General features: G+C 38.8%; 1 protein-coding gene across 2 annotated transcripts in view; it reads right to left on the bottom strand.

Moving 5' to 3' along the window:
- EXOC4 (exocyst complex component 4) overlaps window positions 1-15,478 on the bottom strand; it is an 804,198-nt gene that overhangs the window by 154,200 nt on the left and 634,520 nt on the right. The gene's annotated exons all lie outside the window — the stretch shown is intronic.

Raw genomic sequence — 15,478 nt, 5'->3', positions numbered from 1 at the left:
TAAAATTTCTGAGAAACTTATTTTGTTTGATACTTGATTATTTTCTATTAATGAGTGTAAAAATCCAATAAGGCAGGACGTTGCTTAGTTTATTCACTTCTAGACTCTTAGCTCTAGAGTAACGATGGACTCCAGAAATGCTTAATAAATAATTACTGAATAAAGTAACAGACTGAATGAATGAATGACTGATATTACTGAAGCACAAAGCATCAGGGATGTAACAGATGGCATAAAAATACTTTTTTGCCATCTTCTTAGGAAACATCAACAATATTATCAATGAATTAATTTAAAAGTAAATAATAACAAGAACACCACTTACAGCAACAATAAATAACATTGGCTGAGACTTCTTTAGTATTTACCACGAACTAGGCATTCTTCTAAGCACTTTACATATACTAACTCTTTCAATCCTGATAACAACCCTGTGTGGTAGGCACTGTTATTATTCCCATTTGACAGATGATATACCAAGTTACAGAGATTAAGTAACTTTAGTGGCTGATGAGGGTACAGCCTGAACTGAGCCTACAGTGACTGTTCTGGAGTCTGTGCTCCAATTATAATGTCTCTCTGAACTATTTGAAACTTTGCTTGAGTTTCCCATTTCCTCTTTAATTCCACTGCCTCTTCTTTGGGCTTCAGAGACAGACTTAGCTCCTCAAGCACGTACAGCCATCTGCATACTCTGTGACCTGCATACTCTGTGTTCATACATAAATGGTATGAACCTTTCTGAACCTCTGTTTTCTCATTTGTAAGGTTGGAAGAATCTAACCTTCAGAAGGTTAGACTGACGAGATGATCGATGACTATAAAGTCCCCTGAGCAGTGACCATGTACTTTCCAGAGTGTGTATTTCCATTCTAGTCCAGTTTGCTTTGCTTCAAACTGACTGCAACTGGCTCCTCACTGATCACGGTAGACTGAGTTAGGTGCAGGGAAATTAAGACTGGCTGTTGCTAGGGAATTCGTGGGACGCCTGGTTGGGTGGGTAGCATCTGTATTTGGCAGGAAGGCAGTTGACGGGCACTACAAAAGTAAAGCTATTCACTTGATCAATAAACATGAGGGAAAGGCCTGAATGCAGATACCATGCTAAATGTTGGGACAATTATGTGGGAAAAAACATAGTAACTTCCTTCTAGAGCCCCAGAGTTGAGATCAGTAACACATACGTGAATCACTTTGGGGACATTTTTGAACTACTCTTGCCCAGGCCCAGGGCTCTGTGGGCCTAGTGTGGGAAATCCAGGTTGTGTGTTTTAAGATCTCCCCAAATAACTCTGATGCGAGTCCACAGTTGAAAAACGGTATTTGAGAGAGAAAGACATGTAAACCAACAACTGATCAAATAACACATAATAAAGAAATTTTAAATTGCAATACACTGGGATAAATATCAAAATAGTTACGGGTAGTAAGTTACAGGAGCACATAATAAAAGCTCTCATTTGCTGAGTGCTCTCTATGAACCAGATACTGTACATATTTTATAAACGTTCTTTTGTATCTCTTCACTATTTAATAAAAATGAATGTATCAATGGTAGGTGAACCAAGAGAGTGGGTTGGTTCAGTTTGGTTCATATAGCACAGTTGGTTCATATAGCACAGTTTCAAGAGGCAAAGCGGAAGACAGGCTGGCATGGAGCTTGCAGAGGGTTTCTCGGGCACATGCCCTTGGCTATTCTGAGGTTCAAAGTTATTTAGCTGGCAAAGACAGCCAGGCCAGCTCAACTAGACTCTCATTCATTCACGATCCTGGTCTCTGTCTACACAGGAAACCCAAAGGGCTTCACAAGCCGTCACAGCCTACAGTGTCTAGTCTCTGCTCTTTGGCACAAGGGGGCCACTGAGACCTTTTAAAGATACCACTCTGATGACAGACGAGGTAGGTCATCTTCCTTCCCAAGACCTATGATGGTGCTCCTGTACTTAATATGGGAAGTTTAAAAAAACAAAACAAAACTCTTTTCTGCTCATTCTTACCCGACTACATTGTTCACCCCAGTCATTTTCATTTCTCAACCCCTCCTCCACGCATCATGTCCCTACTGCTTGCTCATCTTCTTTGGTCTGTCAAGAATCTCCTCCTTCACTCAATAAACATGTTGAGGGCCAACAAGGTGTCCAGCCCTGTGCCAGACCTGGTTTCTGCCATGGCTGATCACAAGTTTATCTCCACGTCGCTCTTCCTTCATGCCCTGGCATGAGTTCTCAGGCCTCTTTGGAGAAGTAGTAAAACGTGGACCCTGGGGATGGTTACACCTTCCCCTAATAAAAACATGTTTGTGTCTTATATCAACTGAGCCTCTGAGATTAGAAGATGTTTTATTTGTATTTTCTACCAGGCCCAACACAATGCAGGAAGGCAAAAATAAAAAAAAAAAAAATTGACTGATGAACTGATGCTAAATTGGAACAGACAGAAACTTTAAAGAACTGTGATTTTCCACTGTCAAATGACTATTCTGGGACACATAAGCTGCTGCTCGTACCTCAGGACAAAAGGGGGACAGAGGGAGAGAAGCACTCAGCTTGGAAGTAGCAGACGAACAGACCAACTGCCTGATCACTAATGCAGAGCTCCAGAGAATTCACAGCTGAGTTCTCCTTTAAGCCCCAAGGGGTGTGACTAATTAAGAAAAGACTTCTAGTCCTCACCTCACTTTTAGGAAACCTCTCTTTATCCAAAGCACGTAACATGACATCATTATATAAAACAGGCTTTCTCTCCAGAGTGAGGGGCTCAGAGAAAGGTGAGATGTTTTCGACCTTTCCTCAGATCTTCAAACTCCCAGTGGACACTCAGGTTCTCATGGTAAACTTGGAAAACATGCCAGCTCTCAGCAGAGGGCATTGTGAGCTTATGGACTGGATCCTTTCAGTAAAAGATATCTGCTGAGAAAGAATCGGATGGAAATGTTTCCCTGCCGCCTTCCTCCTTCCCCAGTGTTACAGCATTTTGGATCATTTGAATTGTATATGGATTTCTATTTAAGTCAGTCATTTGCTGGCAGCGAAACTAGAACATTTCCTGTTTTTCCTGTCACTGTAATCAGGATTTGGCTGTCCAAATTAGGACTGCCCTAATTACTCTTCAGCAGGTGCCAATCTGGGGGAGGGCAACAAATGGGAAGAGAGGAAGTAAGGACACTTTGCATCTTCAGACTCATACAATGAGGAAACACTTTCTTCCGAGCCTGGAAAACCTGATTAAGTAATAGGTAAAAGGCACCATGGGGTTATATGTTGTGTGTGTGCGCACGCTGTTGTGTAACAACTACGTAAATGATTTTCTATTTAATTCCCTTCAAAGCTTCACAGAATTACTTTTCCCAACCCTGAGATAAATTCATCCAGGGCCTGTAATTCAGCAACTGTGAGAGACTACTACAGATAATACCCTGTATAAGGAATGATGTGATAGTGGGCACCAATAAGTGGACATCATTCCAGAGAATCTGGCCATGAGGGATACCAAAGCGGTATAGTCTCTTCGGGGAAGGATCATGATGCTTGATGACCACAATATACCAAGAACCAAAAGCAATGGGTATTTTCCAAGATCTGGGAGAACACCAGTAAGAAATTTAAGTCTCTTATAGAGTGGATGATGCAATATAGGGTGTGGTCATAGATGGTAGTAAAGGTAATCTCTGTCATCATTGTCACTGTCATTATCAAAATAGCAGCTAATCATTTGGGAGGTGGGGCTTAATATTTTGTTAAAACAGTTCTAAAAGGTTAACATTTTCAAAACAATCCTATGAGGGAAAAACTATTATTATCTTTTTTCACAGATGGGAAAACTAAGGCACAGAGAGGCTGAGTGACTGTTCAAGGTCATATAGCTAATAGGTGAAAAAGCTGGTATTCAAATTTAGGCCCCAGAGACTTCTCTTGAACTAGAGTCTGGATTTATTGTTAGAAAAACACATGAGATCTTGAGTTGAGCGTCCTGTGAGGAGCAGCGTCAGTGCACGCCCGAAGCTGAGCCATCTCACGAGGAACTCTGGTCTGAAGGGCTGGGGCAAGGCCTCTGCACGGGGCCTGCTACGAGCAAGTGAAACAGACTAAGCACAAAGAGAAAAAAGGTGGATGGGCTAGGCCAGAAGTGAGATTACCAGATTTATGTCCTTTCCAGATGAAATGTGGATCCTCTAGCAACAGGAGTAATGGAAGATTTCCCTAAATCTGCCTTCAAGCTTTTCCCTGATTGATCTGTGTGACGAGAGAGGACCTTCAAGATGGCGGAGGAGTAAGACATGGAGATCACCTTCTTCCCCACAAATACATCAAAGATACAGCTACATGTGGAGCAAGTCCTACAGAGCAACTACTGAATGCTGACAGAAGACCTCAGACTTCCCAGAAGCTGTGTGGCTGACAGGGTCTTGGTGCTCTGGCTGGCTGTCAGGCCTGAGCCTCTGAGGTGGGAGAGCTGAGTTCAGGACACTGGACCACCAGAGACTTCCCAGGGCCATGTAATATCAGTCGGCGAGAGCTCTCCCAGAGAACTCCGCCTGAACGCTAAGACCCAGCTCCACTCAATGACTGGCAAGCTCCAGTGCTAGACACCCCATGCCAAACAACTAGCAAGACAGGAACACAACCCAACATATTAGCAGAGAGGCTGCCTAAAATCATAATAAGTTCACAGACACCCCAAAACACACCACAGGACGTGGTCCTGCCCACCAGAAAGACAAGATCCAGCCTCATCTATCAGAAAACAGGCACCAGTCCCTTCCACCAGGAAGCCTACATAACCCACTGAATGAACCTTAGCCACTGGGGGCAGACACCAAAAACAACGGGAACTATGAACCGGCAGCCTGAGAAAAGGAGACCCTAAACACAGTAAGTTAAGCAGAATGAGAAGACAGAGAAATAGGCAGCAGATCAAGGAACAAGGTAAAAACCCACCAGACCAACAAATGAAGAGGAAATAGGCAGTCTACCTGAAAAAGAATTCAGAGAAATGACAGTAAAGATGATCCAAAATCTTGGAAATAGAATGGAGAAAATACAAGCAACGTTTCATAACGACATAGAAGAACTAAAGAGCAAACAATGATGAACAACACAATAAATGAAATGAAAAATTCTCTAGAAGGAATCAATAGCAGAGTAACTGAGGCAGAAGAATGGATAAGTGACCTGGAAGATAAAACAGTGGAAATAACTACCACAAAGCAGAATAAAGAAAAAAGAATGAAAAGAATTGAGGACAGTCTCAGAGACCTCTGGGACAACATTAAATGCACCAACATTTGAATTATGGGATCCCAGAAGAAGAAGAGAAAAAGAAAGGGACTGAGAAAATATTTGAAGAGATTATAGTTGAAAACTTCTCTAATATGGGAAAGGAAATAGGCAATCAAGTCCAGGAAGCGCAGACAGTCCCACACAGGATAAATCCAAAGAGTAAACACCAAGACACATATTAAACAAACAATCAAAAATTAAGTACAAAGAAAAAACATTAAAAGCAGCAAGGGAAAAGCAACAAACAACATACAAGGGAATCCCCATAAGGGTAACAGCTGATCTTTCAGCAGAAACTCTGCAAGCCAGAAGGGTGTGGTAGGACATACGTAAAGTGATGAAAGGGAAAAACCTACAACCAAGATCTCTACCCAGCAAGGATCTCATTCAGATTCGACAGAGAAATTAAAACCTTTACAAACAAGCAAAAGCTAAGAGAATTCAGCTCCACCAAACTTCTCTAGGCAGGGAACACAAGAGAAGGAAAAGACCTACAAAAACAAACCTAAAATGATTCAGAAAATGGTAATAGAAACATAGATATCGATAATTACCTTAAATGTAAATGGATTAAATGCTCCAACCACAAGACATAGACTGGCTGAATGGATACAAAAATAAGACCCGTATATATGTGGTCTACAAGATACCCATTTCAGACCTAGGGACACATACAGACTGAAAGTGAGGGGATAGAAAAAGATATTCCATGCAAATGGAAATCAAAAGAAACCTGGAGGGCTTCCCTGGTGGCGCACTGGTTGAGACTCCACCTGCTGATGCAGGGGACACAGGTTCGTGCCCCGGTCCGGGAAGATCCCACATGCCACGGAGCGGCTGGGCCTGTGAGCCATGGCCGCTGAGCCTGCGCGTCTGGAGCCTGTGCTCCGCAACGGGAGAGGCCACAACAGTGAGAGGCCCGTGTACCGCAAAAAAAAAAAAGAAACCTGGAGTAGCAATTCTCATATATGACAAAATAGACTTTAAAATAAAGACTATTACAAGAGACCAAGAAGGACACTACATAATGATCAAGGAATCAATCCAAGAAGATATAACAATTGTAAATATTTAGGCACCCAACATAGGAGAACCTCAATACATAAGGCAAATACTAACAGCCATAAAGGAGGAAATCAATAGTAAGATAATCATAGTAGGGGACTTTAACACCCCACTTTTACCAATGCACAGATCATCCAAAATGAAAATAAATAAGCAAACACAGCTTTAAATGACACAGTAAACAAGGTGGATTTAATTGATATTTATAGGACATTCCATCTAAAAACAACAGAATAACTTTCTTCTCAGGTGCTCATGGAACATTTTCCAGGATAGATCATATCTTGGGTCACAAATCAAGCCTTGGTAAATTTAAGAAAATTGATATCATATCAAGTATCTTTTCCAACCACAATGCTATGAGACTAGGTATCAATTACAGGAAAAAACTGTAAAAAATACAAACACATGGAAGCTAAACAATACACTACTAAATAACCAAGTTACCACTGAAGAAATCAAAGTGGAAATCAAAAAATTGCCTAGAAACAAATGACAGTGAAAACACAACAACCCAAAAACTATGGGATGCAGCAAAAGCAGGTCTAAGAGGGAAGTTTATAGCAATACCATCCTACCTCAAGAAACAAGTAAAATCTAAAATAAACAACCTAACCTTACATCTAAAGCAATTAGATAAAGAAGAACAAAAAACCCCCAAAGATAGCAGAAGGAAAGAAATCATAAAGATTAGATCAGAAATAAATGAAAAACAAATGAAGGAAACAATAGCAAAGATCAATAAAATTAAAACCTGGTTCTTTGAGAAGATAAACAATTGGTAAACCATTAGCCAGACTCATCAAGAAAAAAGGGAGAAGACTCAAGTCAACAGAATTAGAAATGAAAAAGGAGAAGTAACAACTGACACTGCAGAAATACAAAGGATCATGAGAGATTACTACAAGCAAATCTATGCCAATAAAATGGACAACCTGGAAGAAATGGACAAATTCTTAGAAAAGCACAAACTTCTGAGACTGAACCAGGAAGAAATAGAAAATATAAACAGACCAATCACAAGCACTGAAATTGAGATTGTGATTAAAAATCTTCCAACGAACAAAAGCCGAGGACCAGATGGCCTCATAGGAGAATTCTATCAAACATGTAGAGAAGAGCTAACACCTATCCTTCTCAAACTCTTCCAAAATATAGCAGAGGGAGGAACACTCCCAAACTCATTCTACGAGGCCACCATCACCCTGATACCAAAACCAGACAAAGATGTCACAAAGAAAGAAAACTACAGGCCAATATCACTGACGAACACAGGTGCGAAAATACTCAACAAAATACTAGCAAACAGAATCCAACAGCACATTAAAAGCATCATACACCATGATTATGTGGGGTTTATCCAAGGAATGCAAGGATTCTTCAGTATACGCAAATACATCAATGTGATACACCGTATTAACAAACTGAAGGAGAGAAACCATATGATCATCTCAATAGCTGCAGAAAAAGATTTGACAAAATTCAACACCCATTTATGATAAAAACTCTCCAGAAGCAGGCATAGAGGGGACTTACCTCAACATAATAAAGGCCATATATTACAAACCCACAGCCAACATAATTCTCAATGGTGAAAAACTGAAACCATTTCCACTATGATCAAGAACAAGACAAGGTTGCCCACTCTCACCACATATTATTCAACATAATTTTGGAAGTTTTAGCCACAGCAATCAGAGAAGAAAAAGAAATAAAAGGAATCCAAATCAGAAAAGAAGAAATAAAACTGTCACTGTTTGCAGATGACATGACACTATACATAGAGAATCGTAAGATGCTACCAGAAAACTACTAGAGCTAATCAATGAATTTGGTAAAGTAGCAGGATACAAAATTCATGCACAGAAATCTCTGGCATTCCTATACACTAATGATGAAAAATCTGAAAGAGAAATTAAGGAAACACTCCCATTTACGACTGCAACAAAAAGAATAAAATACCTAGGAATAAACCTACCTAAGGCGACAAAAGACCTGTATGCAGAAAACTATAAGACACTGATGAGAGAAATTAAAGCTGATAGAAACAGATGGAGAGATATACCATGTTCTTGGATTGGAAGAATCAACATTGTGAAAATGAGTATACTACCCAAAGCAATCTACAGATTCAGTGCAATCCCTATCAAACTACCAATGGCATTTTTCACAGAAGTAGAACAAAAAATTTCACAATTTGTATGGAAACACAAAAGATCCCGGATAGCTAAAGCAATCTGGAGAAAGAAAAACGGAGCTGGAGGAATCAGGCTCCCTGACTTCAGTCTATACTACTAAGCTACAGTAATCAAGACAGTATGGTACTGGCACAAAAACAGAAATATAGATCAATGGAACAGGATAGAAAGCCCAGAGATAAACCCACACACGTATGGTCACCTCATCTTTGATAAAGCTGGCAAGAATATACAATGGAGAAAAGACAGCCTCTTCAATAAGTGGTGCTGGGAAAACTGGACATCTACATGTAAGAGAATGAAATTAGAAGACTCCCTAACAGCTTACACAAAAATAAGCTCAAAATGGATTAAAGACCTAAGTGTAAGGCCAGACCCTATAAAACTCTTAGAGGAAAACATAGCAGAACACTCTATGATATAAATCACAGCAAGATCCTTTTTGACCCACCTCCTAGAGAAACGGAAATAAAAACATAAATAAACAAATTAGACCTAATGAAACTTAAAAGCTTTTGCACAGCAAAGGAAACCATAAACAAGATGAAAAGACAACCCTCAGAATGGGCGAAAATATTTGCAAACGAAGCACCTGACAAAGGATTAATCTCCAAAATTTACAAGCAGCTCATGCAGCTCAATATCAAAAAAACAAACAACCCAATTCAAAAATGGGCAGAAGACCTAAGTAGACATTTCTCCAAAGAAGATATACAGATTGCCAACAAACACATGAAAGAATGCTCAACATCACTAATCATTAGAGAAATGCAAATCAAAACCACAATGAGGTATCACCTCACACCAGTCTGAATGGCCATCATCAAAAAATCTACAAACAACAAATGCTAGAGAGGGTGTGGAGAAAAGGAACTCTCCTACACTGTTGGTGGGAATGTAAATCGACACAGCCACTATGGAGAACAGTATGGAGGTTCCTTAAAAAACTAAAAATAGAACTACCATATGACTCACCAATCCCACTACTGGGCATATACCCTGAGAACACCATAACTCAAAAAGAGACATGTATCACAATGTTCATTGCAGTACTATTTACAATAGCCAGGACATGGAAGCAACCTAAGTGTCCATAGATAGATGAATGGATAAAGAAAATGTGGCACATATATACAATGGAATATTACTCAGCCATAAAAAGGAATGAAATTGAGTCATTTGTTGAGATGTGGATGGACCTAGAGACTGTCATACAGAGTGAAGTAAGTCAGAAAGAGAAAACAAATATCGTATATTAACGCATGTATGTGGAACCTAGAACAATGGTACAGATGAACCGGTTTGTAGGGCAGAAGTTGAGACACAGATGTAGAACAAGCGTATGGACACCAAGGGAGGAAAACCGCGGTGGGGTGGGGATGGTGGTGTGCTGAATTGGGCGATTGGGATTGACATGTATACACTGATGTGTATAAAACCGATGACTAATAAGAACCTGCAGTATAAAAAAACAAACACAAAACTAATACTAATCTTTCTTTGGGTTATTTGTATGTAAATATGTTAATATAAATGTTTCAGACATTACATGAAATTTCTAAAAATCTTATATGTTCTGGTATAATGTTATAAGTCATAATTCTAGTTATTACTTTAAAATGTATATCTCAGAAATAACTAAATTTCCTTGTCTATTGCATTACTATGAACTTTCATCAAATCTTTAACTGTGGTCACTTTCAAGTCTTTTGTCATTTACAGACAGTTCTGGGTGCACTCTGATGGTTTTGCAAAAATGTTCCTATAAAAGGGTTTCATCTTCAAGGAATTCATGGAAAAGATTCTGACAAGTACAGGTTTCTGGTAACTGACTACACTGCTGAACTGAATGAATAAGCATTTTCAGAACTCTAATGGAAAACTGATGAATTCATAAAAGTGCTAACAAAAGATCAAGATAAAAAAATTAATTACATGGGACTGAGTGAACTGATGAGGATGATTATAATTTTTGTGACTTTCTGTTTGAATCAGAAAAAAAAATCCCACAAGGACTCAGAGGCAAAAAATATAGAAATCAATTTTCACTGCAAAGTAAAGGAGCTGTTACAGTGGAGATTCCTGGACTGAATGTCAATATTATGACACAGTATGAGTGTGTTTCGTGTTTGGTAATTGCAATCAGTGTTGCTTTTGTTGTGGTCATCCATTTACAATGCTTGGTGTCAGTTTATCTCTTTTAAAAATAAAATACAGTGTGTGTGTGTGTGTGTGTGTGTGTGAGTGAGAGAAAAAAAAAAAAGACATGTATCACAATGTTCATTGCAGTACTATTTACAATAGCCAGGACATGGGAGCAACCTAAGTGTCCACAGACAGATGAATGGATAAAGAAGATAAAGAAGATGATAAAGAAGATGTATATTCCAATATACAATGGAATATTACTCAGCCATAGAAAGAAACGAACTTGAGTTATTTGTAGTGAGGTGGATGGACCTAGAGTCTGTCATACAGAGTGAAGTCAGAAAGGGAAAAACAAATACTGTATGGTAACATATATATATGGAATCTAAAAATAAAAATGGTTCTGAAGAACCTAGGGACGAGACAGGAATAAAGATGCAGATGTAGAGAGTGGACTTGAGGACACGGGGAGGGGTAAGGGTAAGCTGGGATGAAGTGAGAGAGTGGCATTGATATATATACACTACCAAATGTAAAACAGATAGTTAGTAGGAAGCAGCTGCATAGCACAGGGAGATCAGCTCGGTCATTTGTGACCACCTAGAGGGGTGGGATAGGGAGGGTGGTAGGGAGATGCAAGAGGGAGGAGATATGGTAATATATGTATACGTATAGCTGATTCACTTTGTTATAAGGCAGCAACTAACACAACAATGTAAAGCGATTATACTCCAGTAAAGATGTTAAAAAATATACTAAAAGTTATGGAGTGGAGAAAAAAAAAAAGAAAAACATATGAACCCCTGAAGTACTGAGTAATATATGGTCATCAATCTCAAAGGAAGTCTCAAGACGTATGCCCCCCAAAACTCTCAACTTAGCCCTGTCCTGTTGAACATTTTAAAAAATGACACACACAAGGAAACTAAAAGATTGCTAATAAAATGAAGAATGACATGGAATTTGGAGGAATAGCTATGATTTTTTGATGACAGAACGAGGATTCAAAAATATCTCAATAGACTGAAATGATGAGCTAAAAATAACATTAAATTTAACGGCTACATGTGAGATCTTGAATTTAAGTTAAAAAAAAATCCCTGCAAATATAGCTTAGAAAAGATAAGGTTAATTTCAGCTACTGTTTCTTCTTATATTTCCTTATTCCCTACAGCCAACCAGTGGCCATGCCCTACAAATTTACCCCCTTAATTTACGTTTCCTGGTCTGCCCCTTCCCCTCCGCCTCCCCCGCCTCTCCTCTAATTCAGGCACTCTCTGCCTCTCTCCCCTCCACCTCCACACTCTTGCCTTTCCAATCCATTTTACACAAAGCTCAGAAAAATCTCCCTAAAGCACAGGTCTTCCCTGGAATTCCCTGTTTACTGACCTTCAGTGGTTCCCACTACCGAACTTTGACAGGTCACGTTCCTTAAGCCTGGCATTCAAAAGCCTCCATTTTGGCTTAGCCATCTTTTCCAAAACCCAAACATTCATCATTTGCTCATCCTTTTCCTGCTCTTCCCCACCACCTTGACATTGTTCTGGTTCCTTCACTCCTTTAGCTCCTTCAGTTTTAATCCTGTCTAAATCCTCCTCATTCTTCATAAACTCTAGGTTTGTAACCTTCACCAAACCTCTCTTGTCCTCTTTAAGTAATTTCTTCCTCCTAGAGCATGTCATCATTACCTATCTTACCATATTTTCTGTCATAAATTGATGCTGTGGATACATGTCTGATTTCTTTGTCCCCTATTTTCCTTTCTATCCTCAACCAAGGATGTAAGCTCATTAAAGGTACAATCTGTAACTGATGGACTTCTTTATTCCTACACACTCACATGCAATGATGTGTGTCTGGCACTGGGTCCTGCACAAAGAAGGCAATGGTTTTGCTGAAGAACAAGAGCACACTTGCAACATTGGGCTCAGAGTGGAGTACTCCTTTTTTAAGATAGATACTACCAGACTAATGGTAACAGAGAAGGAAGAGTGGGATGGTTTGCAGACCCAGGACGTATCAGAAACCAAGGATGTTCTGTCTAGGGGAAAAGAAAAACAAAACAGAACTACTAAATGGACCATGATAGCCATCTTCACATATTTAAAGGGTTTTCATGTGTAAGGATGAAACTGATTTGGAATCACTACAGAAATAAGAACTATGTCCAATCTGAATATCATTTCAAAACAAGAAATTGTTCAACGGTGACCACTCTGCTTTGTGGGTTTAGTAAGCTTCCTATCACTTGACTTGTGAGGCAGGATCATAAATGAGGAAAAGGTCACCTACAATCAATAAGGTGCCAAGCTATACAAACTTTTAAAAAGATTTCTTTCAAAATAACAAGAACAACAATAATATATAAATGACCATCAGTGGGACTTAGAGTCTATTGTCAATTTTGCTATATCTTGGGCAGGTTAGGTAACATCTCCATTATAATTAATACTCACTGGCATTATTATTTGTTAGAAATTATGGGCTGCCCTTAATGAAATATAAGAAAAAGAAGACATGCCTTGCTTTAAAAAAAAAAAAGCTTAAAATTCAATGCAGGTTAAAGTAAAAGTAAATTTTTAAAGTATGTTATTTGACTGTCATTTGGTAGATGTGACATTCATACAACCATTTTGGAGTTAACTCTGTGGCCCAGAAATTCCACTCTTAGACAACTAACACGAGGGCAGTGGCTTTTAAAATTTTCGTTTGGGTATCTCTTAAAGGAATTTTGAAAAACTATATTCTCTTTCCCACATTTTAAAATTGAAATTTAGCTGTTTTTTTTTTTTAGCATGAGTTTAATGGTTACAAAATATTGAATTTTGGCACATTATAAATATTGACTCTTTAAATCACTATTTTAAGCGTAACCAACAGAATCTCAATACCATAGGGATTTGAATGGGCATGATACATTTAAAACACACAAAAATAAACTCTTTTTTAATGGTTAGGTATTTTTCATTTTTCTCTTTCAGTTATTATTTCTATTTCATTTCCTCACCAAGTTTTACCCTATTGGAATATATCTTTATGCTTTAAAGTACTTTACCATTACTCTATTTGTAGTTTTCTGCAAAAAATAAATTATTTGTACAAATTAAAATCTAAAAAATTTAAATTAAAATTTTCTTTACCAAAAGACTAAATGTTAACATATCTTTTGTTTGAAGTGCCATTAGAATTATCAGTTGGTACACAACTGCATATAGCACACTTGTTGATTATGTGTATGATTTTAATCTAAAAGTATTATCATTCCTGATGAATAATTATTGAACAAAAAAAGTAAAATATTATTGGGAATGCATCTCTCTGAGTTTCTTTTCTTTATTTGGTTCTTGTAACTGTGGATAAATATTACTTATTGCAGGAGTGAAGGAGGTTAAGCATTAATCTATGTTATATTCCTTGGCCAGATTAATCTTCCCTGAACACTGCTCCCTGGTTTACTTATAATGGCTCCTTATCATCTACTAGTCAACATCTAAATTTCCAAGTCTTATTATTTTTTTTTTTTTGGCGGTACGTGGGCTTCTCACTGTTGTGGCTTCTCCAGTTGCGGAGCACAGGCTTCGGACGCGCAGGCTCAGTGGCCATGGCTCACGGGCCCAGCCGCTCCGCAGCATATGGGATCTTCCCAGACTGGGGCACGAACCCGTGTCCCCTGAATCAGCAGGCGGACTCTCAACCACTGCGCCACCAGGGAAGCCCCCCAAGTCTTATTTTTTAAGATCCTTTGTTATATGGTCTTACTTTTCCTATTCAACATTACTTCCTACTACCTTCTCCTAGGAACTCTGTTCCATTCAAACCTCCTCCTCCTTTAATCCCCCTCTGAATACCAGGCAACTACGTTTGTGCTTCCTCTTCATCCCTGCAATGCCCCTGTTTATTCTTTCCACCTCCCTAAATCTCACCCATCTTTCTAAGGTCCAGAACCTAACTCACGTTCTGTGAGATCTTTCCTGACTCCAATCAGCCTGTCACTCTTTTTCGTGTTTTATTCCTTCTGCTCTTATAGTCTGTATTGTACAAGTAGTACCTGATGATATACTATACTGTACCCATCTATCCTTAATTATACATCACATAAAATTTAGTATTTTATTATACATTCTTTTCTTCTCTAATTGTTTCATGTCTTGTCAACCAGACCATAATTTGTTCCTATTATTACCTTTTTACAAGAAGTGCTATGATCTTTTCCACAAGCTCAAAGAGATTTGTGAACTCAGAGAAAAGAAATCAGAGGGAAAACTAAAGGTTTTCAAGTTCATAACAATGATCTTTCATTTCCATTGATGCTAAACAGGGTAACCATCCTTTCATGACAGTAGGAAGGCTATAGGTCAAACATCAGGAGGAATACGTTTGGACAGACTAAAAAGAAATCATATTATAGATTATTAAGGGTTACTAAGAGTTCCAAATTGCTTTACTTTAAAGATCTTTTAGAATCACAGGAGGGGCTAATCAAGATCCAGAATTTCCTTGAGGAAGACACATCTTATGATTCTAGACTTTCATAAAAATCAAGGCTGACACTTCATCGAAGCCACCCAAAGGCAGTCCTAAGCGGCTCTGTCCCTTTGTACCTTCCATTCCCTCTGCTGGTACGACTATACGTGTCTAGGAGACTATTTCTTTGGCACATGTTCTCATCAGGCCTCTTGACAAACTCAAGGATGGTCATTTTCTACAATGACGGAAAGTTAGGCTATAAAGGCAGTATCAGCCACCACCCCAAAGGTCAAGTTCTAAATTGACGTTGCTTAGCTTCCA

Source organism: Pseudorca crassidens, chromosome 8 (genome assembly GCF_039906515.1).
Source record: "Pseudorca crassidens isolate mPseCra1 chromosome 8, mPseCra1.hap1, whole genome shotgun sequence".
Taxonomy (NCBI): domain Eukaryota; kingdom Metazoa; phylum Chordata; class Mammalia; order Artiodactyla; family Delphinidae; genus Pseudorca; species Pseudorca crassidens.
Note: the sequence above shows the minus strand (reverse complement) of the source record. Positions and strands in the feature narration are given on the sequence as shown.